The sequence below is a fragment of the Marmota flaviventris genome, chromosome 10 (genome assembly GCF_047511675.1).
Source record: "Marmota flaviventris isolate mMarFla1 chromosome 10, mMarFla1.hap1, whole genome shotgun sequence".
Lineage (NCBI taxonomy): Eukaryota > Metazoa > Chordata > Mammalia > Rodentia > Sciuridae > Marmota > Marmota flaviventris.
Genome location: NC_092507.1, coordinates 3,551,575 through 3,578,711, shown reverse-complemented (window position 1 = coordinate 3,578,711; position 27,137 = coordinate 3,551,575). Strand labels below are relative to the sequence as shown.

At 56.4% G+C, this 27,137-nt stretch overlaps 2 protein-coding genes across 5 annotated transcripts in view; one reads left to right on the top strand and one right to left on the bottom strand.

The window, feature by feature from the left end:
• Positions 1–24,806, bottom strand: part of Kcnab2 (potassium voltage-gated channel subfamily A regulatory beta subunit 2) — an 81,820-nt gene extending 57,014 nt beyond the window's left edge. The window contains exon 1 of the mRNA XM_071617286.1: positions 24,712–24,806. The gene's annotated coding sequence lies outside the window, so the exon portion shown is untranslated. The remainder of the gene's footprint in view (positions 1–24,711) is intronic.
• A 310-nt stretch (positions 24,807–25,116) lies between these two features.
• Nphp4 (nephrocystin 4) overlaps positions 25,117–27,137 on the top strand; it is a 104,237-nt gene continuing 102,216 nt past the window's right edge. For 2 of the 4 annotated variants that reach the window (XM_071617283.1, XM_071617282.1), the window contains exon 1: positions 25,133–25,244. The gene's annotated coding sequence lies outside the window, so the exon portion shown is untranslated. Of the gene's footprint in view, positions 25,245–27,137 lie in introns of all 4 variants that reach the window. The other 2 variants (XM_071617284.1, XM_027947628.2) reach the window with 2 other exon arrangements.

Below are 27,137 nucleotides of genomic sequence, written 5' to 3'. Positions count from 1 at the left end.
ATGGTGACCCCTCCAGAAGAGAGGCAGACCTGCCCCGTCAGTCTGGGAGCCCCTGTCTCAGGGCAGGGAGGAAGGGACAGCAAGCAGCTACCAGCAGCCCTGGGAAGGGGTACTGCAGCCACCTTACGCTGCAGATGACCACACTAAGAGTCGGGGACTCAGCTGCGGGCTGGGATTTGAACCCAGGCCTGGCTGACTCCATGGCTCTGCTCTGACCTGTGAATGCCTACAACGTGCCCTGCCCTACCCGGTCAGGGGATGGTGCAGACTGACTGTGGGGGGCTTTCCTCACCCCCTAAGCTGGGCACTGAGTAAGAACGCAGAGGCCTGGGAGATGAGCAAGAGGAAGAGCGAAGGGGAAAGGGGGAATGGAAGAGACAGGGAGACACCAGAGGGAGGTGCAGGAGGCAGGGCCCATGTTGAGCCCCGTTGGGGTGTGCTGCCAGCCCTCACCATGAAATGCACTTTAGAGGAAATCAATGTCCACAAATATCAGATAGCCCCCAAGGCCACCCGGCCACCAGTGGCCAGGCGGGCACCAGAGCCAAGGCTGTTCTGCTTCAGACTGGGGGTCTGTCCTCATGCACATCTAGCATCACTGCCCCCTGAACCTCCGACCCTGGACAGGTGACCCCAGATCCACAGGGAACGGGGCCACAGTTATACTCTGGTTCCAGCACACAACACGTCTGTGAACACAGACTTTATCCACGCCATCATCACAGACCACGCAGTGACTACAGAACCTCAGGGTGGGAGAAAGCCCAACCCGCCAAGCAGACCTCGGGCTCAGCAGCCGCTCTGCCGTTTCAGACACACAGAGCAGCCCCGAACCTCAGCTGCAGCCCTGGCCCTTAAAACTAAATTGTGATTCTTCAGACACCTGCCAACTCTTTTTAATCAAAGTTACTTTAGGCCAGGGAGGGAGGCGACTGTCCAATACTGGGTGACAAAGTCAGAAATACCTAATTTAGGGGCTGGGGTTGAGCGCTTGCCTAGCATGTGCAGGGTCTTGGGTTCGATCCTCAGTATCATATAAAAATGAATGAATAGAATGAGGATATTGTGTCCAATTACAACTAAAAAATAAGTATTAAAAAAAAGAAATACTTGGCTGGAGTTGTAGCCCATTGCCTTGCAAGTGTGAGGCACTGAGTTCAATCCTAGCACCACATTAAAAAAAACAAAAACAAAACAAAACATAAAGGCATTGAGTCCTAGCAAAACTTAAAAAAAAAAAAAGAAATACTTAATTTAAAAGACACTGTCAACAGTAAGAAAGGTGCTGGGCATGTTGGTGCCTGCTTGTAATCCCAGCAGCTTAGGAGGCTGAGGCAGGAGGATTGTAAGTTCAAGGCCAGCCTCAGCAATTTAGCCAGGCTCTGAACAACTCAGTGAAACTCTGTCTCAAAAAAAAAAAAAAAGTCTGGGGATGTAGCTTAGTGGCAAAAAGCCCCTGGGTCAAATCCAAAAATAAATGGATAGATAAATAAATATATAAATGCATAAATAAAATAAATAAAAAGGGCTGGGGATGTGGCTCAGTGGTTAATTGCCCCTGGATCCAAGCCCTGATACTGAAAAACAAAGCAACAAACAAACAAACAAAACAGTAGAAAAGGAGAAGATACTTAGACATCCCATGCCTGATAAGAGGTTGATACCCAGACTACACAGAGAAGTCCTGAGGCTCACAGGAGAAGACCGAGCAACTTGGTTGGAAAATGGGAGAAGGACTAGAACACATTTCCCCCAAAGCCAACTTGCTAATCAGTAAGCGCACGGGAAGATGCTCAACGTCACTGGTCACGAGGGAACTGCAGATCCAACCGTGATGAGATACTGCCTCACACCCACCAGGCGGCTACTGTGAAAAAACAGAAAGTGCTGGCGAGATGTGGAGAGTAGGAACCCCTGTGTGCCGTTGGTTGCAACGAAGATGGCGCAGCTGCTGTGGCAACGGTGGGCGGTTCCTCAGGAACGTGAAAAGAGAACCAGCACCTGACCCAGAATTCCACTTCTGGGATCTCACCGTGAAGAACTGGGAGCAGTACCTTAAGGAGGTAGCCGGTTCCTGGCAGTGTCATTCAGAAGAGCTCAACAAGACAACCTGAGTGTCCACCAGTGATGTACAGTCAGTGGATAAGCTGGATGTGGCCCATCCATCCAAAGGGACATTACTCACCCGTCAAAGAGGCAGGGAACTGTGACACAGACTATCAGGTGGAGGGACCTTGAGGACATTAGCTAAGGAAGCCACCCCAGAGACAAACACTGAAGGATTCCCCTGATGGGAGGTCCTTAGAGACACCCATGGAGCAGGGTGGCCAGGGTGGGGTGGGGAAGTGGGAGGCGCTGTTTCATGGGACAGAGTTTCAGGTCTACAAGGTGACGAGAGGTTTGGAGACGGGCGGTGCAGATGTCTGCACACCATGAATGTACTTTATACCATTCAACTGTCCTTAAAACAGTTAAATCAGTAAGACTTACAGTGTATCTTCTCCCACAGTAAAAAGAAGACAATTGGACAATAAGAGGAAGTACTTCATGCAGTCAACAGGCCGCTCTACCCCTGCCCTCGTGGAGACCTATTTAAGCTAGGAAGCAAACTTGGCAGATACGTTTGCTGGCAGGCCCAGCTGTCACCTATGACCCCACTTCCCAAATTATCTCCTAGCTGGGGTGGCCTGAGACACAGGGAAGATGAGGCTTCCGGAAAGTTCTATGTTCCCGATGTAGGAGACTGTCTGTCCTGGCATGTTCCTGTTACAGACAAGGCCAGGCACCAAGTTCTGCTTCCATTTCCAGTAGGTGGCGGACATCTCTGCTGGATTGGGGCCACATATAGGCCGAGGTGACACATGCCTCTTGGATCAACTTGGATCCTGTCCTCTCAAGCCTACCCCAGAACAAGGCTGGTCTTGGGAGCATCAAAAATCTCCTGCTAAGTGGGGACTGCACAGCAGTTCTTCCGGCATCTAGGTATTTCCATCAAGGAACAGGATGTTCCTTGAACAGTGAACAAGTCCACTTTGATAGGACTCACGTTCCTCCAGGCCTGCACTATGGGCAGGCACGTTTCCCAAGGGGCTCCAGAGGATGCACATTCCTTGGCAAGTTCCCGTGCTGGTGGGTCTCGATGCCTCCAGCCTCGGGAACTCTAAGCAGATGTTCCAGCGGGGACAGCTGGGATGACAATAAGGTCCTAGTGTGATCTGAGATGGGCTTCCCCACTTTTGCTTGGTAGGGACAATAACAAATCAAGTCCCTCTGTGGTGTGACAGGCCTTCAAGTGTCTGAGGACTCTTGGCCTTGCTCTTCAGCTGGACACTGTTCTCAAGGGTCTTCTTTTCATCCTTTGGCCCGAGGTTTCTGCCTTAAGCCAACACAGTTCTCTTTGGCCAATGCCTTGGATGCGTGGCTGTCACACCCAAGCCTTATGAAACCCTGCAGGCTGGCTTGGTGACTGTGCCCATTGCACATGGAAGCTGAGAAGGGGTCAGTTAGTTGTTAGCCAGTGACCGGGAAGTAGGGATCCAAAGCTCCAGTGAGAGTCCAGAGCCCCACTGGCTCAGCCGGCCTTCAGTGGCCTCTCTGTGGAACACTGACACGGAGGCCATGCTCTTTCAAGGGTGTTTTCATTTGTCCACCTCCTTCCTAAAATGGCGGAGGCACCAGGATCCCGACCCGTTGTCAGGTCAGTGGTGAGTGGAGGGAGGCGGCCTCTGTCCGTGCCCTGGGCTGGGGCCAGCAAACTGTTGCAGCCCAACGGCCAAATCCAGCGCATCGCCTGTTTATGCACAGCCCCAGCTGGGAGAGGTTTCCACATTTTAAAATGGGAGGGAAAAAACAAAGGAAGGTACTATTTCGTGATTCGTAAAAGTGATGCGAACTTCAAATCTCAGTGTCCGCGGAGACGTTTTGTTGGCCCAGAGCCACGCTGGCTTGTCTTGGCTCCGGCTGCCGTGACAAAATATCAGAGATGAGGTGGCTCACAAAAGACACACTTCTGGAGGCTGGAAATGCAAGACTGAGATGGAGGTGCTCTCAGCTCTGTCCCTGTCACCTATGTCCCTGCCCTCTTCCCGCTTGCCGAGGGCCCAAGGTGGAGAGCAGCTCAAGCCTCCCATGTGGGGCTTCACTTCATGGCCCTGGTTACCTCCCCAAGCCGCGCCTCTTAGAGCCACCCACAGGGAGCTGGGGCTTCAACGCTGGGTGTGGGGCATGGGCGCTCAGCACCTAGCACCTACTTGCATGGTCCCTGGCTGCTGGCCTCTCACACCACGATGGCACGGCTGAGTTCAGATGCACCTCAGCCGACGACAGGGCTGCAGACTGATGAGCCCTCCTAACTCGAGAGTGTCCTGTGTTGAAAAGGCACCCAATACTGTGATAAGCCCATTATAAAGCTGAAAAGTCGTATGTTGAACCTCCGCGAGGCCGGGCAGTTTGAAGGTGCACCGAGTTGCAAGTCCAAGACGCGTTCTGTACAGATCCTCAGATCCCGGTCCAGGACAGCACCTCCACCCTGCTTCACACACACCCTTCCCATGACACACCCTCCTCGCTGCACCCCAGGCCCCAGGCCCCAGCCCCACCTACCATCCTTGCTTCCCGTGCTGACTCTAGGACTTCTCCTTGGTCTGCGTACTGTTTTGATGAAGCAAGACGACCTGCCGGGAGCTCCTGCTGCTATCCTGGGTGCACTCCTGGTTACTGGGGTCTGGTTTGCCTGTGTGGTTGACTTCCCAGACAGCTCCAGGATTCTAGTGAGTTTTTCTTTGACGGGATCATAACCTCCTCCCCTGGGGATTTGACACGCTAATCCATTCTAATAACTGATACCCAGAAGGCAGACCCATTTCGGCAGCAGTGTGATTATGATTGGTAGCATTTGGTCTGTCCCCATTCAAAACCTGGCTCTGGGGGAGGAAGGGGATGTAGTAGATCCACTGGACACTGGGCAGCCTCTTCCTAGGGTGGGGGCGTCCTGCAGAGCCTGGTGTGTGCTCAGCAGTGACATCTCTGTCCTCCTGCCCCCACCTGAGTGGAGGTGGGTGCAAGCAGTCCCCAAAGCCTTCATGCAAACGCAGACCTTTGGTTTAAAAAGCTCCTTGTGTCATTCTGTGGGAGACACGTGCCCAGTGACACATCATATGAAATTTCAAATGCTCAAGACGGGCCAAGTAGAAAGGCCAAAGCTAATTCTGTGCTTGGCTCTGTGGTCCGTGGAAAGGATCCCCTCCCTTGAGAGCACCGTTGTCCCGGGGGTAGAGGCGTTGCCATGGTCTGAGGTTTGAAATAGCTCTCCATGATTCATGGAAGCTGAGGGACATGGGGCAATCTCAGTGTACCCCAAGGAGAAGGACCCCCAGGAGCAGGTGTCTCTCCCGCCCAGCTCAGTGGAGTCGACCTGCTCTCCCCTGCCAGATGGATGGGGAATGGAACAGCAGGGGGGGCCTGGCAGGTGGCCCAGAGGACCCTGCCTGGTCCAAGTGACTGTGGGAGGACCCTTCACTGACAGCCCAAGGGCCTGCAGGCAGCAGGTGGGCATTCTTGACTGAGAAGCATGTAGGGTGGGGCTGGAGGCTGATCACATGACTAAACATCCTGGCCAACACCTCTACTTTATACAAGACAAACCAAAGTATTGCAGATTTTTTTTTTTTTAACGATGCCTCTAAAGCCTCAAATAAACATCAGCAAACTAAAACCACACCAGACCCAAACCCAGCATTAGTTGCCGTTGTTCCTGGACAGATGCTTCCCTAGGATGCTTAAGCATATGATAAAGAAACCAGAGATGTTTCAGGCTTTGTGGCTGGTCAGTCCCTGTTGCAACTGCTCAACGGCAGGGTGCAAAAGCAGCCAGAGATGACCGGCTGCGTTCCAATAAAGCTTTATTCACAAAAACCAGCAGTGGGCTGGAGGTGTGGGCTGAGGTGCCCTCAGGTGTGATCTGCACACCTCTGATCACAGTTTAAAAAAAGGTGATGTCCATCCTAATGAAGTGAAGACCCAAGTGCAAATCCTCACGATGCCCTTGGCACCTGCTGCTCTGTTCCTCCAGAAGCTGGCCTCATGTGTGCCCAGCCACAGCCTCGTCCTCTGGGGGTCATTCTGAGTATGGAGGGGAACCTCCCTGGCCAAGCAACCCCCATGCTGGCCGTGAGAGGCCCCCTGGGCACCCTGAGCATCCTCAGGCTGTTCTTGCTTTCTCACAATTCATCTTCGGATTGCAGGCCTGATTAATCTCTTCCGGAGTAAACACTGTAAAGCCGTCTTGCCAGCCCTCTCCACGATGCTGTCATCAGCAGAGAGGCAGAGCTGGGGACAGCTGCTGCGTGGCCCGGGCTGCTGCCTCTAACGCAGCACTATTTTTGGAGACTGCTTGTGCCTCGTTTATTTCTGTTTGGAGTTGCTCACGCAGACTGTGCTCGCTTTCTCTCTCCCGTGCTGAATTAAATGAACACAGCGTTGTAAGTCCCGCCTGGGTCACCTCCTATGTGAGTGCAGATGAGCACCTGGAGAGCTCGGCCGGGGAGGGGCCACCTGGCCTCTGCTGCAGTCCTCGGCTTTGTGTGACACTGGCCTGCCCTCTGCAGGACAGGGATGAGGGCCTCGCTCTTTTGGGTGTGGCGATTAGTCTGGTCCTGGGGTAAAGGCTGGCTTCAGGGACCACGCCCCATATTGGACCCCATACTGAATGGCTGGGGTCCAGGACATCCGGGAAGGGCCCTCTGAGTTCCAAGTGCCTAGTGCCGTGGTAGGGGAGCTAAAGGACAGCCCCTGACACAACCTGGGCAGTGTCACTACGCAGGGATCAGTGTCAGAGCTTTGGTGACCGGGTGGCCCCAGGGAGACCTTGGGTAAGGGCTTCATATGCACTCACGCCTTAAGTCTTGCTCCCAGATCCTGCAAGGCTTCGTCATCCTTAGCCACAGAGGACAACTGTGGAAGCTGAGCTTGGAGAGGGTGGTGAGCCTGCCCTGTCACCTGTGAGTGGCAGTTCTGGGGGTCTATCCTCTGAACATCCTGTGCCCTCACCAGCAGAGAAGTCCAGGGACAAACACAGGGGCTCCACCTGCAGCCCTTCTCCCCCACCTCAGCACAATGCTGGTGGTGAGGAGACCCTCAATCCGCCTTGAGCTGAGGCTGCCTGGGTCAGGTGGAGGAGGTGGAGGTGACCAGGGGCTGATGAATTTGAGATGCTGGGGCCTCAGAGGCGGCTGGTGGGTCCATGCAGCGTGTGAGAGAAGACAGGAGTCCAGGGTGGCCCCAGGTTGAACTGTCAGCTTCCCAGACAAAGCTCGCAGTGGCGGTGTGCAGCCTGAGGTGCTTGTTGGACAAGTCCTGGGTGCGTAGGCTGCTGGTGTCCTCGGGATCCTCTGGGGCCCCTGCGCCACAGGGCCTTTGCAGGTGCAGCTCCTTCGTTCTGGATGTTCTTCCTTGTCACGTCTCCAGAGAGGCCAACCTGGAGAGCTCCATCCATTACGACATTGTGTTTTTTCTGCCAAAGGCATACCTGTCTGTGAAGGCTGCTCATGTGACTGTCCCTCACCAGATGGTGAGCCCCAGAGGACGGTGGGACCAGGGTCTGTCCCATTTCCTGCTGAGCCCCTTGTGCCCAGGACAGGGCCTGACAGCTTGTTGGTGCCCAGACTACCTTTGCTGAAGGCGCACAGGTGTGCCAGCCTGCTCTGGACGAGCAGCTTTTAGCTTACAGGTAACAGACTCCAGTGAGGCCGGAGCGCAGAGTGGAGGGAAGTGGAGCGGTGGGAGGTCGTGTTCTGGCTGCTCCTCCTAGGGAGGCCGAGGGCGTCCTGCAGAGCCTTCCAAGGGCTTCCTTGGAAAGACTATGGCCACACAGGCTCCTGGGTTCTCAGGCTAAGATTCAACTCAACAGTCTCTGTCAGGTCTGCAGCCCTTCTCCCCCACCTCAGCACGATGCTGGTGCAAGAAGCACGTGTGAAGAGCCGGGCATCTCATGGCATGTGCATGGACATACGTACATATGTAAATACATGCAGACACACCTCTACCACCACCATTTCCACCACCACCATCTCCACCTCCACCATCACCATCTCCACCTCCACCATCTCTGCCTCCACCACTTCCACCTCCACCATCACCACCATCACCATCTCCACCTCCACCATCTCCCACCTCCACCATCTCCGCCTCCACCTCCATCATCACCATCTCCACCATTTCCACCTCCACTATCACCGCCTCCACCCTACCACCTCCTCCACCATCACCATCTCTATCATCATTACCTCCACCATCTTCGCCTCCATCATCACCACCTCCACCATCTCCATCTCCACCATCACCACCTCCACCATCTCTACCTCCAACACTACCATCCCCACCCCCCACCTCCTTCTCCACCACCTGCACCTCTACCTCTAACCAGCCCAGAGTCTGCTGCAGTGGCCACACCCAGGTCTGAATGGGTCACCCCATACTACTCAAAGTGGTCTCTCGGATGAGCATCAGCAGGGAGGAGTTTTCTACCTCCTACACCTCATCTACCTGCATCTTCTGGAAGATTTGCCCAAAGACAGGCAATCCTGAGGAGCAAAGGGCTGGGAAAATCCTCTGCCCGACTGCAAACCAACACTCTCAATGAACCACCCGCCATTTCCCCTGGACTTCCATGGCAATCTCTGGGGAACTCTCTCTATGTCTCTTGGGTTTCAGTCTTGGACACTAGAATGCTAGCTTAGCCCCTGGATTCCCAGGAAAACCTCTCCCCAACTAGGGGGGTATGGGGCTGACCTGCCCATCATGGGCTGCCCCATCTCTGGCAAGCACCTCTTCCCCAGCTTGCCCTTGACCTGCACCTGACCTCTGACCAGGTATTCCACCTGTGGACTAAGGGAACTGGGGCTGACTGGAGGTGATTAGCAGGTAGCCTACAACTGAGTTCCTGGAGGATGGCTGGTGACTTATGGCACTCCCCAGGCAGGGGTTCTCTGAGCATGCCTGGTGCACCCCGGGTCCCACTGAGACAGGCCTGGCAGGCAGTATCACCTACTTTTCCAGATAACCTTTTAAGGATGATTAGTAACGCCGGGTTTCTCCTCTATTGCAGGGACTGAAAATTTCATTTCAAAATAATGATTTAAGTGTAGCCAGGCATGGTGGCACATGCCTGCAATCCCAGGAACTGGGGAGGCTGAGGTAGGAGAATTGCAAGTTCAAAGCCAGACTCGGCAGCTTACTGAGGCCCTAAGCAACTTAACAAAACCCTGTTTAAAATACAAAGAGCTGGGGATGTGGCTCAGTGGTTAAGCATCCCTGGGTTAAAACAAAAAAGAAGTATCAATGACTAAAAGGAAAATATAAACTAAGAAATAGGATGGGTGGTGTGTACCTATGACCCAAATCACAAGAGGAAAGGCCAATGATTGAAGTGTAAGAAATACTTGCCAAAGGCAGATGGAGACAGAAAGATGGAGGAAGAAGATCAGAGACAGAGCGACAGAGAGAGGGGGAGCAACCGGGTGCCAGAGCAGGCTCCATGATCTCCCATGGCCCTCGTGACCCCATTCCCAGCCATCCCGGAAGGCGTGTAGCCTGCACTGTGGGACCGTGGGGCAGAGAGTAGATTCCAGGTCATACGCCATTGTTTTTCTTAAAACTAAACTTATATCCCTTTTCTGTGAAGGTGTGCCAGAGTTCCTCCATTATAGGAAGTTGACCAAGAGAATCAAGGGAAAGACCAGAACCCAGGCAGGACAGCATGTTCTGGGGCAGCCCTGCCTAGAAGCCTGGTGGGGGTGGGGGTTCCAAGTTGGGGGCTGCATCTGACCACAGATGGGCATCTGCACACACACGAACACACGCATGTGCAAATGCACATCCACTCAGCCCACTAGCCAAGCTGGTGCCTGATCATCTACCAGAGGTGCCGTGGAAGGGCTCTCCCTGCATACCCAGCCCTTCACCTCAGGCCAGTGCCAACTCTGTGCTTCCTGCCTATGCAAGGGGCTGAACCTCCAGGCATAGTGGGTCCTGGGAAGCCACCTGCTACTCGGAAAAGCAGATGCTCCAAAGGACGGGTGACGTTCGAGGACCAGGACTCCACGGAGGGTGGGGTGCCCAGCCCCGCAAGGCCATCTGGTGAGCCTCAGACTCATCTCACGAATGTCTAGGCAAGGCCCATCTCAACATGCTGGCCAGGGTGGAGCTCACCACGGATGCTCTAGCTTTTGTCCCCTTGGCATGCCTGTGTCTTGCCTTCGTGGCTCTCACTGTGGCTACTCTCTGAGGAATGGGGCAGGGCAGCCCAGGGCCTCCTTCTGGGGCCCAGGCCACAGTCACAGGACACCTTCTCCAGGTGGCCCCACGCCTGACTTTCCTGCAGAGGGGCAGCCCCTCTGCTGGCTGGGGGGCAGACGAGGTTCAAGGCACAGTGAGATGCCTGGGGCTGGCGGGCAGGGACAGCGCTCAGGATAGCGAGAGCCACTTCTCAGGCTGCCACTTCCTTGGCACAGCCCTCGAGGTCCCGAGGACACCAAGAGCAGTTCTCAGCCCCTCTGAGGTTGGGGGCAGCAGGTCTTGTCCTGAAAGATTCTCAGAGAGGGTGGGTAGAGGGTCCAGGGTGTCCTGTCCTTGGGAGCAAACAGGCCACTAGCAGGGTGAGGGGGACACAGTGCAAGGGGACTTGGTTCATTGCCTTTCTGTGAAATCCAAGCCCTGCCCTTCACATCAGGTAAAAGTCACCTGCAGGGTTGATGGCCACCTCCAGACTCCCTTGCCCCTGGTGCCACAGCGGGGTTACTTGTGAGGCAGCACCCCTGCCCCCCACTTGCCAGCTCCCTCGGTGGGGGGATAAGCAAACTCAGGCGACTCTGCTGGCACCTGCAGCCTCACTGGATGGAGGGGACTCTGCTGCCACTGCTGCAGCACCTCCTGCCCCACTTCACAGTGGTGTCTACCTGGCTGCAGCATCAGAGACAGAACCTCCATATCTCGCCAGATAATCCATGAGGGAGGGAAGGTGGTTGGGTTGGGGGGCCCAGAGGACATGCTGTGCTCCTTGCAAGGGTGAGAGCAGCAGGGTGCACAGGCAATGGCTGCAGAGCCTGGGTCCTCCCATGCCTTCTGGTGCATCCACCATAGCAGGGATAAAGAAAATGCTGAGCCTCCTCTCCTGGCCAGATGGAGAGTCTAAGTGAGCCAAAGCAGGAAAAACCCAGATGGGGGTGGGGAGGAAATAAGAACCGTCCCAGGCAGTGCTGAGCCCCAGAGCCTGACTCAGCAGGGAAGGGAGGCTGGGGGATGTCCAGCCCCCGCAGACCAAGGGATGGAGGATGGGTGGAACGGCTGTCAGCTGCTGCCTGTCTTCCCAGGCAGACAGGGTGGGTCTTAACTGCTTGCACCCCAGGGTGGGGGCAGGAGGGAGAAGCTGGCATCCTGGTATTTCTGAGATGGGCACTTTTGGAGGGAGAATCACTTTACATGGGTGGCCATGTTGGCCTCCTCTGCAACCAAGCAGTCCCCTGGGCCATGTGGCCTTGTCCCCCTGCCCCCCTGAAGGCTTGGGGCCTCTCCCTCTCTGAAGCTCTGGACAAACCCACACCTGAGGAGAGAACCCATATGTAGCAACGGGGCAGGGGGTCCTGCAGGCAAAGTGGCAGCTGCTGCCATTGCACCCAGATGACCTGAGCTTCTGGCAGCATCAGGGGGTCTGCTGCATTGGCTGTGGTGATGGTGCCTACCTCTAGGTGGCTGTGTACAGGACACTGGTCAGTGTGTCCAGGCACCTTGCTGGGCTTAGCACTGTCCTGGTAGAGAACAGGGCGGGCTGCTCACGGCCGACCCGCGTCTCATGCCAGCCTGAGCTCACCCGCGAGGACCGTGTTCACTCAAGAACTCTCATTACTGGGCAGGTGCAGTAGGGGGACCTCAGTCACAGCCTCTGGAGAAAAGGGGGGGCGAAGGCCTTGACTCCCTTCTCAGAGGGGAGTTGGAAGCTTAGAAGAAAGGTGTGGCTCTTGTGCTCTGCCTCTTGTGCATCGTGCTACTCTATTTACTAGGGGACGCCCAGACAGAGGCCTTCCTCAAGTTTAGGGTACCCATCTGTCCCCTCTAGGGGGCAGCACAGGCCGGCATCCTGGAAACAGGGCCACGGGTTGAGAACCCCACCTGCTCCTAGTGGGGAGCTATGTCCGTATGCACCTGGGCCTTCCTCCTTTCTGTGACCCCCACCACTGCCCCCTGCAAGGGGGCAGGCCTGGTCTTCTTGTTGCCTCCCCGGGCTGCTGAGCTCTCTGAACCAGGAGGGAGTCTTGCCTTCCAAACCTACCAGCCAGAGGAGACACGAGACCCACCCTGGATCCCACTCCTGGTGCTTAGTCCCAGCTCCAGGCCCCATGGCTGGCTTTGTATGGGTCGTGACCCAGCATGAGCCTGCCGGATGCCCATGTCCTGCCGTTCCACCCTCACTCTTTGGCCAGCGACACCTGGTATCCAATCCCTGTCAAGGAGGAAGAGCCACCACACTAGAAAGAGAGCCATGGAAACTTCCGGAGGGAGCACTGGGTGGGGGTAGGAATCAGAAACCTGCTGTAGTAGGTTGAAATGTGTCCTTGGGTACGTCCAAGCCCTGGTGCCTGTGAAGGTGACCTTATTTGGCAAAAGGACTTTTGCAGATGTTTAAGGTAAGAATCCTGTGATGAGATCATCCTGCTCTATGGTGGCCCCATGTCCAACAACAAGGTCCTTACAAGAGGCAGTGACAGACAGGATGCATGTGACAATGGAAGTTGAGCCTGAGGTGGACGAGGGGCACCAAGGGCTGTGGCAGCCTCCAGAAACAGAAGGCCCGCAGGAGACTCCCCGAGCCTCCCTGCCCTGCCCACATGGCGATGTTGCACTTCTGTCCTCCTGAACTGCCAGAGAATGAATGGGGCTATTTTGAGCTTAGCCATTTGTGGTACCAGGAAACTGAGAGGGCAGTGCCCCCTTGTCCACAGGGCATGCATTCCAAGACCGACAGAGGATGCCTGGAAGCCTGATAAGACTGAACCTTGTGCAAGCCATGCTTTCTCCTGTACTCCTGCCTATAATAAGGTTTAATTTACAAACCGGGCACAGGAAGAGATAACCACGATAACTAATGGTAAAATAAAACAATTACGATGCAATGTAATAGAAGCCACTTCAACCTTATGAATTGTTCATTTCTGGCAACTTCCATTTGATATTTTCAGACCAAGTTTGATTGAGGGTGTCTGCAACCTCAGGAAGGAGACCACGGGTAACGGGGTACTGCCGTGTACCCACCTCGCCTCGACAGCCCTCTGGCCCTAGCACGATGGAAGGAAGCACAGAAGGCACCTTCTCACGGGCAAGTCACCCTGTGTGGGGCTCTGCTCCCGCCTTCTCCTCCCGGCCTCACTTGGGGGGAAGGGTAAGAATAGATAACAAAGGGCTTCAAAGAGGATTACTGGCCCATCATCACGTGACAGGACAGAGGCATGAAAGATTAATATCGTGCCCGTGCAGCACACCAGCAATCTGAAAGCCAGCTTTACCCACCACATCCATTAAAGCCTCCGCTGAGTAAAAAGATCCGCAAAACAAAACCATCAGGCCCTGCGCCTTCGCAACCACAAAGGACAGGGAGATGCGTTTTTCAATGCTGGTGAGGCCGCACTGAGGCTGCTCCACCGAGGGGCGGGTTCTGGGGCACAGGGAACCCGACTTACACAACTTCACCCCACCAGGTCAAGCGAGGAAGTGAGGTGAGACGCTCAGGAGCGTTCATGGCAGCCTCGCTTGGAAGAGTGGAAAGATGAAAAAGTGTTTAGCATGTGTTGGAAAAGCAGGAAAGGAGGCGGCCCCTCCTGTGGTCTCCTTGTTGGGGAAAGTCCTTGGGCTACTACAGTAGTGGAGGACTCCCAGGGGTTTCTGAGGCTGACAGGTGAGGGGAGGGGCCTCTCCTATGATCTCTGCCTTTTTTTTTTTTAATTTTTGTTTTTAATTGTAGTGGGACACCATACCTTTATTTTATTTATTTTTATGTGGTGCTGAGGATTGAATCCAGCGCCTCATGCATGCTAGGAGAGTGCTGTACCGCTGAGCCTCAACTCCAGCCCCTGACCTCTGCCTTAATGGCCCCTTTCTTTCTCTCTCTTTTTGAAAAAATTTTTTTTCTAATTAATTACATGTGACAGTAGAACACATTTGATACATTGTACACGAATGCCCATGTCCGCTTTCTTGTGGAGCATCTGTATGCCTAAAAGCAGGGAGAGGAAGATGGCCAGGGTGGGGTAGGGGAGATCCCATGGGAGTGCTTGCAGCTAGAGCAAGCAGGGCCAGCTGGGGGCTGGGCCATACCTTCCTGTGCGGGGTCCCCCTTGCTTGCTTCCTGGTGACCTGGCTCAGGAGCAAGGTCAGGGGAGCACTTGCTTCATTAACAGGGTGGTCTAGGACTCGGTGGTTTAGGACTGGTCCCATTCTAGCTCTGCCCCTTGCTAGCTGCGGGACCTCAGGCAAGGTTTAGGACCTGTTCTCATCTGTGAAGCAGAGAGGGTCGGTACCCTCTCTGAGGCAGCTGGAGAATTTAGAGGAAAGGAACATAAGATATGAAGTGGGGTACCCCACGGAGAGTTAACCCGCCACGAGGGCCCATTGTCAACGAAAGTAACCATGGGCAGCGATCATTATTGCCATCTTGTCCTGAGCACCTCCCAGAGTCAGACGACACCTGACTCGCTTCCTGCAGCGATGGCAAGTGCTGTCAGCAGTCCAGCGCCCCCATCCAGGCCTGGAGGCCTGGACTTCTGCTCTTAGGACCTCAACCTTCTTTGCTCTTGGGAACCCGGGATCTGGACCCCTTGGGAAGGCTTCTGCAGTTCAAAGGAATCAGCTGCACATAATTAAGTGCCTCAGTTGTAAATCAGAGCCGCGTCCTCCTTTCTGGCCGGGCAGCACCCAGGGCCGAACCTGTTGTGTGGGAACGCCAAGAGGCCAGGAGAAGGGGCTCACCCATCCAGACTCCAGGAGGCAGGCAGCCTGTGCCCCTCAGGGTAGGAGGCCAGCTGCAGGACTGTGGCTACCTCGGCACGCAGGTCCCACACTTGGCTTTGGTCACCTTCAGCCTAGAGGCATGTCCTGCCTCCTGCCATGTCTGGCTGGGTGCCAGCCCCCAGAGGCTGTGGCTACCTCTGTCCTGCCTTGGGCATTGCCTGGTATTCAGGCGCTGGGTTGGGGAGGTACCTTGGGGAGGGTCCCTCAGTGGTGGGGTCAAGCTCAGGCAGGCCAGGACCATCTAGTACTTCTGAGGATTCTGAAGGCTTCTCCCTGGTCCTAGGAAGCCTGTGCTTGAGGCAGCGGATGCATTACAAGCCAGCTCCTGGGGGTGGAGCAATCAGAGGGGAGGTGAGAGGGCAGGGGCAGCTGCGGCTTTCCTTGTTCCCTGAGCACACAGTAGGAACTGTGGTCTTCAGCTCTCTGCAGCTTGGAGCCCTGGACCTTGACACATGGGCACAGAGGGCTGTGGCTATAGCTCAGTGGTAGAGTGCTTGCCCAGCAGGCACAAGGCTCTGGGTCCAATCCCAGCACCCCAAAATAAAGCTCTGAGGAAGAGCACTTGCCTAGCAGGCATGAGTCCTGGGTTTGATCCTAGGCACCACAAAATCAGCCAGCCAACCTACTGATTAAGCAAGCAAGCAAGCAAGCAACCACACATGGGCACCAAGAGCAGTCCTAGGAGGTGAGTGCAATGGCTCAAAGGGCCTGGGTACTTTTAAGTCTGTGGAATCAGCCTGGGTCCAGTGAGTGTTCACTTGGCTCGATGGGGGAGGGGTAGGGATAGTGTGGATTTGCATGCATTCACGGCAGGCTGCCTTTTGCTGATAAAAATCATCATAATGTATGAGGGTCCCCTGGAGGATGCACCCCAGACCACCTGGTCTGAAATGGGGAGCTGGGGCTGAGGGACGGGGCATGGAGCAGGGTCTGGGGGGTTCTGGTGTGGGACTGATTTCTGCCCTGATCCTTGGACTTCAGAGATCCTTGGGGGTGATGTGGGACAGGGACAGGCATGACCCATCCTCATGGAATTCACCATCTGGGAGGGACTGAACATCCGCAGAAATAACTGCTATGGGGAAAGCTTCTTGAGACCTATGGGATGCCGAGACCAAGTACGGGTTTTCCCCAGCCTCAGTTTCCACCTCCCTGAAACAAAGAGGCTGGGTTACAAGCATTGCAGACGTGAAGAGCCTGAAGGGACCCTTCTGGGGGTGGTGGCTGCAGGAGCTCAGGACCCAGCCCTGCTGCACCCAACAGAATAAGCTGGATATGGGCTGCATTAGGGACCAGAGATTCTGAGCCTGGGGACAGGTGCCCTCTTGTCCCTTCCAGGGGCTGGAGGGAAGGACCCCTGGCCCAGGGCTCCCCCTACTTGCTGCTCCCCAGGGAACCATGTGAAATATCCTGGGGCCCAGCCAGGCCTCGGCACCCACTCGGCCCAGCAGGTGGCTGGGCCACTCCAGTGGCTCCCCATGGTTGCCATGGCTACCAGCTGCTGAAGGGTGGGGAGAAACCCTCTCCTCAGCATCTTCCCAGCAGCACCCAGTGGACTTTGCCAGAACCTTCTGGCCATGGGTGAGGCAGAGGTGAGTGCCCAGTGGGGCACAGGGCTCTGTGTGCAGGTTTAGGAGATGATGGGCATCATGGGCAGCCTAGAGTTCCCTGAGGGTGGCACAGGGAGACTTGGGGCCTTGAGGAGGGGGACCTGGTCAACTCCCCCCACCCCACCCATGCAGGGTGAGTGACCCAGTACAGCCACAGGGGAGGTTGCCCATCTTCCAAAGATGCCCAGGCCTCAAGACCTTTCCTCACGAGCATGGTGCCCCCCCCCCCCACGCTACTCCTCTCCCCTTAGTGCCCAGCTCCCCTTGCCTCAAGGCCACCTCCCAGCTCCTGGTTTCAGGCCTGGCTCCCTCTCACTCCCCCTTTCCTGACCGTGCTGCGTGGACGCTGTTGTGTCATGCCCACCAGACTGCAGGCGCTTCTGGGGTGGCCCGGGGCACCTCTGTGCTGTGGACCATAGTCCCCTTCTCCACCGCCACAGCCTGGCGCAGCAAGCTCACCCGCGCCCGTCTGTGGTCCATGAGCAGGGGGCGGAAGACGACAGCCTGCCGTGGCCAGCCTCGGCCTCATCTGAACAGGCCGTTCTGTGGGGAGCTGTTTTTCCGGGCCCTTCTTGACAACTGTTGTATGCACCGGGAGGGTGGGGGTCCATGCCCCCAAAGCTGGCCCACAAAGGCTCCAAGCGGCTTTTCCCAAACCTATCTTTCAGCATGAGGAGAAAGCACAGCAGCACCCGAGTCCCCAAGGTGCCCAACACAGGACAGCTGATGTCCCCTGAGCACTGCTGCCTGGCCAATGAGCGGGATGTAAACAAGGAGGCCTGCGGTCCTCTGGTGAGGAGCGAAGCACAGCCGTGCGCCCGAGGAAAGGGCGATGTTGAGTTTGAGCTGGGCTCTGCGCATCCTGCTCCAGGTGCCCAGTGACCTTTGCGGGGCAGAGGGGAAGGATGGCTCTGGGCCTCCTGTCTGTGACACCTGAATACCTCCTGGCCCGGGTGACTAAAAATACCATGTATTTATTGCCAGGGAAAGACAATACCCCCCGGGGGTGAGGAGCAGGATCAGAGGTGGCAGAGCAGGGAGCAGGGAGCGGTGCCACAGGAGGTGTCTTCACAGAACATGTGGTGCAGGTGGGGTGCAGCGGGGGCACACAGTGAGGGCCAAGAGAACACACAGAGTGCAGACAGGGTCTGGGTACGCACACGGTGACCAGGGTCTGCTCTTGCACCCAGCTCTGGCTTCTCACAGCGGACAAGCATTCGGGTGTCTGCATCCCTGAATCAACCTCATTCCAAGGGGCCTGGGGAGCTAACAATAGCCTCTCCCCGAGCACACACTGGGATAAACGCACAATTTTAGATTTAAGGCTGACAAAAGCTAGCAGGTCATTCCAGTGGAACGTGGGCTTCACACGTTCCTCAGAATTAAAGAAATCCGAAGCTCTTCTTGCCGGAGCTTTCAACCATCAAAGAGAGTTTTCCGTGCGCTGCTTTAAGAAGCAGAGGCGGGAAAGTTCACCAACAGACCGAAATAGCCAGGAAGTGTTCTCAAAGTGTAGTCTTGGAACCCCTGAATCTGGGTCACAAGGAACTGTGAATGACGAGCCTGCCCAGCTGCCCAGGACCTTCCGGGGGCTGTCCAGTGCTGGGCCCTGCGGGGCTGATGGGCACGATGACTCGGCCTGTTCTCACTGCTCTGAGGATGCACTCTGCAGAGCACTGGAGGCTGAGCTGGGCCCGACAGTTCATGAGTGTCCCCAGAAGTGTCCTCCGTAAGGGCAGGAAACACAATAATGCACGGAAGAGAGAACCGACAGAGGGCAGCCAGGAGGGTGTTGGGGGCTGGGGCTGGGGCGGCTCTTCCTCACCTTTCCTTCCCTGGCACTTTTATCAAGGCCGTTCAGGCAGCAGAGTGACCTCTGGCTTTGGTTCTGTCTCCCTGAGCACCAGCTCTGGAAGGTTATGTTGCCTGTCAGGGCCTGTCTCTGAATGGGACACACAGGGACAAGGACCTTCACTCGTCACTCTTGGAGGCTGGCTTTGCTCCCCTCTCAGTGCAGACTGCCTCCTCCACGGCAGACCCTGTCCCAGCCCCAGGGTCTCCCTCACTCCTGGGCTCCAGAATAAACCGGTGTTCCTCCTCCTTGACCTTTACTTCCCCTTCGGATTCGGCACCCACACCCACTCCCTGCACTGTCTTGCACACTCTTCTCTCTGGACACTGAGCCCCAGGTGACCCTGTCCACCTTTCATGTGAGCCCTAGCCCTCCCTTCTCAATGCCTATGGGCACAACAGGCAAGCGCGGGACCCAGCATGGTGCTTGCCATCTGGGGGTCCCTCTTTCCTCCTGCCCTGCTTTTTTCCATCTGTGCAACCCACTGGACCCTCCAAGAACAGCCTGGGAGCCTCTGGGGCTCCCTCTCCCTCCCCGTCCCATCACTGTCCTGCTCCATGGGGGCTCTGGCCTCCACACCGTCCTTTCCGTTCACCCTTTTCACCCAGAGTCATGTTCTGCCCTTAGTGGGCCTCTGGCCAGGGCCCAGCTGGGGGTTCCTGCAGGGACCCCTCCCAGCTCTGCCCATCACAGGGTGTACCTCAAATGGCCGCCACCCACCTCTCCTTCCCCATCAACAGGGGTTTCTCAGATTGGGACATGCGGTCACTGTTGGCCTTTCCTGGCTCTTGCCCCCAGAGGCTAGAGCTGGGGGTCTGGCTCACCTGTCTCCTGTAGGCCTTTCCCCATCATCATGAGGTTTACAGGTTTTAAGTTTATTTTATAATGAATGCACTCATTAGAATCTCCGTGTCCACGCATCCTAGTTACTTCTGACTCTCCTATATCTGTAAGGGGTGGCACAGACACCACTTCCAGAGCCCCTGCTACCATGAGAGCTCAGAATGGCAGAGCTCCAGGGCAGGGCGCCAGACCTTCCACCCGGGGCCGGGACCAACAGCTCGTGGACATCAGGGTCTGAGCTCGCCCTGAAAGATCATGAAGCTGCCCAGGGATGGAAGATGACAACACATCTATGAGAGGGAGAGCCGTGGGCTAGGGGCCCCCTTGTGCCCGTGAGCTGCTGGGATCAGACAGCCCGGTGTGCACACTGGAGCCAGCAGGCTCATGGGCCTCCAGGCCTGAGGCCAGGGCAAGGCGTGACCCTCTGTCCAGGGATGGGCTCTTGCCTGCTTTCTTCTCCCCTTCACCCCTCCTTTCTACCCTGGGTGCAGGCAGCTGGGCTGGAGTCTCCAGGGTTCCTCCCAGGACCAGGTAGCCTCTCTGAGAGGTCTGGAGTGGGTTCATGAACTGACTCAGCAGGAAACCCAAGCCCCTGTGCTCTGGGTTTCCTGGGGCTCAGTTGGGCTCCAGGTAGGCTGTGGCTGGGGCTTGGTCTCTTCCTGGAAGTGGAGCAGCTGACATTTACCACCCTGCTCTGTGTCGGGGGCCTCCAATGCAGACAAAGGGAGGCAGGAGAAGGAAACCAAGTGGCTTAGAGGGCACAGTGGTGAGTCCGCCCTGATAACAAGGATGAACTCTCCACTGGGACAAAGGCCCAAGGCTGGTGACAGAGGACCCCATGGACAAGACTCCCGAGTGTACAGGACCCAGGAAGTGGCTCACTTAGTGGCGAGGTCACCTATGTGATGGGTGGCCTGCTGGTTTGCCTTGAATCTGGTGCAGGGACCTGGTAAGGAACATGAGCCTGGTGCCAGGGTTTCAATATGTCCCCCAAGTTCCCTGCACTGGAAACTGAATTCCCCAATTCATATGTTGATGGGTTTTACAGGTGGGGCCTTGGGAGGTAATTAGGATTAGATGGGGTTGTGAGGGTGGGGCCCCATGGCAGGGCTGGCGGGTTATAAAGCAGAGAGGACTAAGCTGACATAGGCTTGTCATGCTGTCATCTGATGCTTGCCACCATGTTGCAGTGCAGCAGGAAGGTCCTTGCCAGGTGCTGGCATTGTGCTCTTGGCCTCCCTAGCCTCCAGAACTGTGAGTTTTTTAAATCACCTGGCCTCAGGTGTCTTGTTATAGCCACAGAACATAGACCGAGACACCCGGCTTTTAGCTGCTGAGGTGGGTGACGGATTTCAGCCACTCAGCCAGATCAGTGAGGAAGGTCCTTTTAACTGGTCTGGAGATCAAGTGGGAAGTGTAGGAGGTAATCCCCACCCTTTCTCCATATTTTCTCCTTTTCCCAATTCTACTTGGTCTGCAAACAGCATGGCCTCAAGATAGCCCACCTGCAGGTGCTGGTGTGTGCAGAGGGACTCAAGCAGGGCAGGTGCCAGAGAAGCAGGTGAGACAGGGAGGGGGGCTGGCTCTGGGACACGTGACACACCCAACCACACATTTTGCACTCCCCAGGCCTTGGGGCTAACCACATGGTCATTGGCAGAGGCCACTCCTGAGACCCTGACTAGCAGGATGGGATGGGGATTAGGAACCAGGTGAACGCTGGCGGCAGGACCCAGGCTGGGCTGGGTCAGAGCTCTTCCCGTGCTGTGTGGGAAGAGGAACAGAAGTGCCGCTTGTCTGAGCTTCCCAAGATACGGTGAAGGGTGTGAAGACCTGCAGTAACTCAGGTCCACCTGGGCAGGAACTCCCATCTGCCAATCCCTGACCAAATGGAAAGCCTCAAGCCAACACAGAGTGGCCGGATGAAGACCAGGGTGTGATGTCCCCTTCAAGGGCGTCTCCTCTCCGAGGGGAGGCCTGTTCCTTTTCCTCCTGAGCACTCACTGAGTCAGAGAGCCTCTCTCAGTGGCACCAAGGACCCATCTCTTAACAGATACACTCTGAAGATGGGCAGAGGAGCGTGCTGGGTCACTGAGGGGAGAACATTTTTGAACCTTCCATTTCACGAGGAAGGAGTTTCCATATCCCTTGAGGCCTGGGACTGAATCCTGACTCCTGGGCATCCAGGGAGACTCACCCACACAGAGGTGAGGATTTTTGCCCTTTGCTACAGCGTGGCTGGAAGGCAGAGGGATCGTTGCTACAGAGTCCTGGCATGGAAGGACAGGTTCAAGGTTTCTTCACTAGCTGGGAGGCTTGTGGCCACCCTGTGCCTCAGTTGCCCTAGGCAGGGTTACACCAGGCCCAGAGGGGAAGTACAATTCCACTGTGGGGAGTCCCCTCTCCCCTCCAGCCTATCCAGGGCCTTGGCTTCCCACCTCCTCTCTAACTACATGGCCATCTCTTTGACAGTCATGAACAACAGACAGTGTACTTGTGAGGTGACCTCCCAGGTCAGGCAGGACAGGAGTCCCTGAGAACTCCTTGGGGTGAGTGGCACCTCCCCTGCTCCTAACAGTCTCTCCAGGGACATGGACACACCAGAGGACACTGACTTTTCCATGAGTGTCAGCAACACCTTGACAGAGGCCTTCCCAAAGGGTAGCTGGTCATCTCTTGGGGAGCTGGCTTCCTCCAGCTTGGGCAGCCATGGCGGTGAATTGGGCCTAAATAAGTGGGAAGCACAGAGTTTAACCCAACTCCATTGTGGCCTCTGTGTGACCTTGGGGAAGCAGCTGCTCTCTAGGTTTCCACTTACTCCTCTGAGACAAGAGCTGACTGGCTGTTGGTTGGCCAAGACCCTTGCAGCTTTAGGGTCTTCACCCCTAAGGCTGGGGCCTCCTGGCTGCTTAGGAGAGGGGTTGAAGGAAGGAGTGGGGTCTCTGGCCCTGGACACCTTCAGAGTCAGCCCTTCCCCAGTGCTGCCTGCTGTTTTGCCTCCTTATTCAGGGATTGTGGAAAAAGGCTTTTACTTTGGGGCCTTTGGCGATGTAAAGATCACTGAGAATTTAGCCAAGGATCAAACATACACTGCTTCTGGCCAGGGTCCCCAGAAACAGAAACATGGTCCCCAAGCTTCTAGGAGTACTCCTTCCCTTGACGCAGACTCTGTTTGCCCAGTTGCCATGAAGAGCACCAACAAACACCAGGAGCCCCTCCCTGCACACCCTCACTGGAAACTGCCAATCAAACTCTGCCACTCCTTTCCTCCTGAATCACTTGGGTTTAGAAGATTGAAAAAGGAAAGGACAGAAAGAGGAGCCAGCCCAGTGTATGGAAGCCCTCCTGAGCTGGCCAGCCCTCAGAGCTCTCTGCCCTCCTGCTCACCAGCACCATGCCTGTGTCCCACCTGCCCATCTCCTGTGGGCAGCCAGTGCTGTGCATGCTTCCTGCAGTCTAGGCTCCATATTCAGACCTGCAAGGGTTTTGAACACTTACACATGAAAAAGGTTTCAGGCTTTTTCACGACACTCCTCTACCCCATTGTTTGGCACAGTCCCTGGGTCCTGATCAGTGCCCACAAGGCATTTATTTGTTGACTGGTGTAGCAAAGAGAATAAGATGTATCTGTTTTATAAGGAAAGTCTCCCCCAGGCTGCTTTTGAGGCAAGGATGTGCAGCAGAGCAAGCCCTGTCAGTGCCACTGGGGCCAGTATGTACCTGGACAGTGTTTCTTGGCAAGGCTGCGCCTTGGGCCTGATGGGACAGGACCTGGGGAGTTGGTGCACTCTGAGGAGCCCACTTTGTGAAAGCGCAGGGCCATGATCCCAGGAGCTGCCCATGAGCCTGGGCTCTGCAGCAGACAAGTCTGCCAAGTGCGAATCAGGTGGACAGATGCGACTCTCCACACACAATTCCCCAAAGCCTGCACAGCAGGGCCTGACTTCAGCTTCATGAGCAGAGTGGGAGCTGCTCTTGGCATTAGAAGGGGGGCTGGCATTTTTTGAGGGGGAGGAGAAGTTGCAGAGAAGGAAGAAATCCTGAAGCGACAGACAGCGGGACAGCTGTGGCCTGAACTTGGTGTTCTTGCTCCTGGGATGTGGATGTATTAATTTCCATAAATGCTCACAGCCCATTTCCCCAGGAGCTATTACTTATGTCATCTCCCCTTGGATCCAGTTCAACACACAGGGCAGACAAATGGAAGGGGAGGAAAAGGCAACCCCCGCTGGTGGGTCCCATCTCCAGTCCCTCTCTCAACCAGGCAGATTGAATCTGGTTTCTAAGTTGGCCCTGTTACACCTCAGAGTCCAGACCACCTGCGTTCAATCAGGTCCCCATCATTTCAGGAAGCAAAGAAAGTTACCAATCCCAAAAATGCTGAATCACAAAGTGAGCCTGAGCAGGAAAGTGGGGGTGGGGTGGGGAGGGAGATGGTGGCCAGGAAGACAGGAAAGGGTGCATGGGGACTCCCCACCTGGAGCCACCCCAGGATGCTTTAGGCAAAGTGTAGCCCCTTGGCAGCAGCCCTCCAAGACAAATGCCAGGAAGAGTGAGCAGGAGGTGTCTAGATGGGAGGGTGGGCAGGTGGGCAGGTACACACGCTGCTGATACTGCAGTAGGAAGCTGTGCAGCAGTGGAGGCTCTGCATCCTGCAGGGGCAGCAGCAGGTAGGGAGATGGAAAAGTGCTTGGTGCCTTCTCCTGGAAGGGCCTGGACAGGGGGAAAAAGCTGCTAATGGGAGCAGGGACCTAAGGATGAAGTGGAGGAGTGCAGAGTCACATAGCCAAAGGAACTGGTGCAGAAAGGGAGTGTCAAGGTCCTGCGGACCAGGGCAAGTGGAGAGAGAAGAGATTGAATGGGCTGGGAGCAGAATAGGTGAAAGGATGGGGTCAAGGGACAGGAGAGACCGGGGCAGGCAGCGAGGATGAAGGATTTGCCCTGAAGAGCAACAAGGATAGAGATGGGGAGGTTCGGAACTAGGAAGGCTCTCATCGGGCTGCGCAGAAGCCGAAAGAAGGGATAGGAAGGATGGAACGTAGCGGGAGGTGAGGCTGCGGAACGGGAAGGGGCTGAGACCGGGATGCCGAAGAGGGATGAAGTTTGGGGCTGGGGTCGGGGATGCCAGCTGAAAGGTCAGGCGGATGACAGGGAAGCAAAGAGAGGATGGAATGGGGGAAGGGAGATGATGGGGAAGGAGGTGAGGAGGCTGGAAAGGAGGTGAGAACGACGCGGGGGCAGGGACGTAGGGCCGGGAAAAAGGAGATGGAGAGGGACCACGGTGCTCGCCGCCACCCTCCTGGCGCAAGTCCTTGAAAAGCTCGGCCGGCCGGGGTCTCCCCCTGCACTCACCTGGGGGCTCCAGCTCCGGATCCCGTGTCCCGCTCCGGATCTTCCTTCCCGCCCTGCCCCTGCGACTTTAGCTCCCCCGAATCCCGCTTGCTTCGGCAGGTTCCGCCCGCAGCATCTTCACCTCGTGGGACGCCCGCGGCCACGCCCCTGACAGAATCTCATTGGTTGTTGTTCACGCCAGTCACATTCCCATTCGCTGAGGATCGTCGTCCATGCAAATCAGGACGGGCCCATCCCCACGCTAACTGGCTAGTGTCTGCAGAGCGGAGAGCGCAATTTGGGTTCTGATTGGCTCCGCGGTCTTGACGACAAAAGTGACGCGAGGCGGGTTCTGAGTCCGCGGCGCGTTGCAGACTTGGGCTCCTTGCCGGTGGCCGCGAGATCGGGCGCGTCCCTCGGCCGGTGCATGGACTTGCGAGGCCTGCGGCTTCGCTGGGCACCGGCCGCCGGACCTCCTGGTCCGTGGTGCGGGAATTTCCTGAAAGCGTGGGCCCGGTGGCCCTCGGCGTGGCTGTGGCTGGCCCGTCTCCTAGGTAACGCTGCCCGAGGCGGGCGGAACCAAGTGGGCTGGCGCCACGGGGGAGGCTGGACGAGGCCTGGAGTCACGGGTGGCCTCAGAGTCGGCCAGGCCTCCGCGCCTCGCGGTGAGGGGCTGAGCCCGGCCCCGGCGTGGAGGCCCGGTGCTTGCGGGGCGCGGAGGCGGAGCTCCTGGCGGGGCCGAGCCCGCGTCGGTCGCACCCTCCCCCTGGCCTTGACAGTTGGTGCGGTCCGGGCGCCCTTAGGCGCCGAGGGCTCCTCCCGGCTCCTCGGGGCTCTCTCTCCGGCCCTGCCCTTCCTCGCCCCGGTGCGCACCGCAGTCCGCCTCTGTGTCCCGCGGCCTAGCCCGCGCGCGTCCATCCCTGGGCCTGGCCCCTGCGGCCCGCGTTGCGCCCGCCAGGCCCCGGCCCTGCCCCGCCCCGAGCGCGCGCCGCCGGGGCCCCGCCTACCGGTTCAGACCTGCCGCCCGCCCGCCGCCGCCGGGTGGGTGTCCGCCTGGGTGGTGCGCGAGGCTCACGTGGAAGTCTGCGGAGAAAGTGGGACTCCCGCCCGTGCAGTGCGGCAGGGAGGGTCTCTGTTCCAACCCCGGTTCCGACACGGTCGGCCTGGGCGGCTTCTCGGGGCCTCTCCGTCCTGCGCGCTCCGCGGCGACCTGTCTCGCCTTGCTCTACTGCGCGTCCCGTGGGGACGATCCGCAGTGCTGAGGACCGTGTGAAGGGGGACCGCCAGCAGCCCCGGGTCAGACCTGTCCTCCCCAGAGCTTCCGGGGCGCCTGCATCTCTGGCCTTCGGGTCTCTGCACGGAGCCTGGGCCCCTCCCTGCCCCTGGGACTGCTGCTGGAGGAACTGGAGCCTGCCTGGTGCTGGTCACTCTCCTAGGATGTGCGCCTCACGCCTCTGACTGCTTGTCATTCTCCCCCACAGGATTTTAGATTCTCTGAAACAGCATCTGTTTTAGTCAGCTTTTTCGCCACTGTGACCAAAACACCCGACAAGAACAATTTTAGAGAAGGAAAAGTTTATTTGGCACTTTCGCGTCCTAGGTCTCACTCAATAGATGGCCAACTCCATAGCTCTGGGTCGGAGGTGAGGCAGAACATCATGAGGGAAGGATGTGGAGGAGGAAAGCAGCTCAGGACATGGCAACAAGGAAGCAGAGCTCTCACCAGGAACAAAACAGGCACCCCAAAAGCATGCCCCCAGTGACCCACCTCCTCCAGCCACACCCTGCCTGCCTGTGGTTTCCATCCAACCAGTTAATCCATTCACTTGGATTAATGCAGATAGGTTAAGGCTCTCACAACCAATCACTTCGCCTCTGAACTTTCTTGTAAGCTCTTGGGGACACCTCATATCTAAGCCTTAACAGGACCTTTGACTGTTCTTGGTCTGGAACACAGTAGGTGCTTGGTAAATACTCATTGAATAGCCACAAACTCCAAAAGACTCCACTTGGCCTCAGTTTTGTAGATTGGAAACAGGCCAGGTGGGTGGGGGTCTTTCCTGATGTTGGAAAGACTAGTCTCTGCACCCTGGGCCCCTTGGCTTCTCCTGACTTCCTGACGGGCAGGGAGGGGTGGCCTGGCTATAATGACTTTGGGGTGGGCATCACTAGTCGTGTGGCTGGCCATTTAACCTTCACAGTCTCAATCTCTTCATTTTTATACTAGGGATAACGAGAGTACTTATCTTACAGTTGGAATAATAGATGTGGAAATGTTCGCGGGGCACTTGGATTCAGGATGGAACCCTCCCGGTTTTCTCTTTCTCATGTTCATCTGGCCCCAGTGGCCCTCTGCCTTTCCCCAGGGCATTTCTATTTAATCACTAAAAGATTCTTGCTGGGGACCCAGTGCTGACCTCACTGTCTTGTGTGCGGCTCTGATGTGT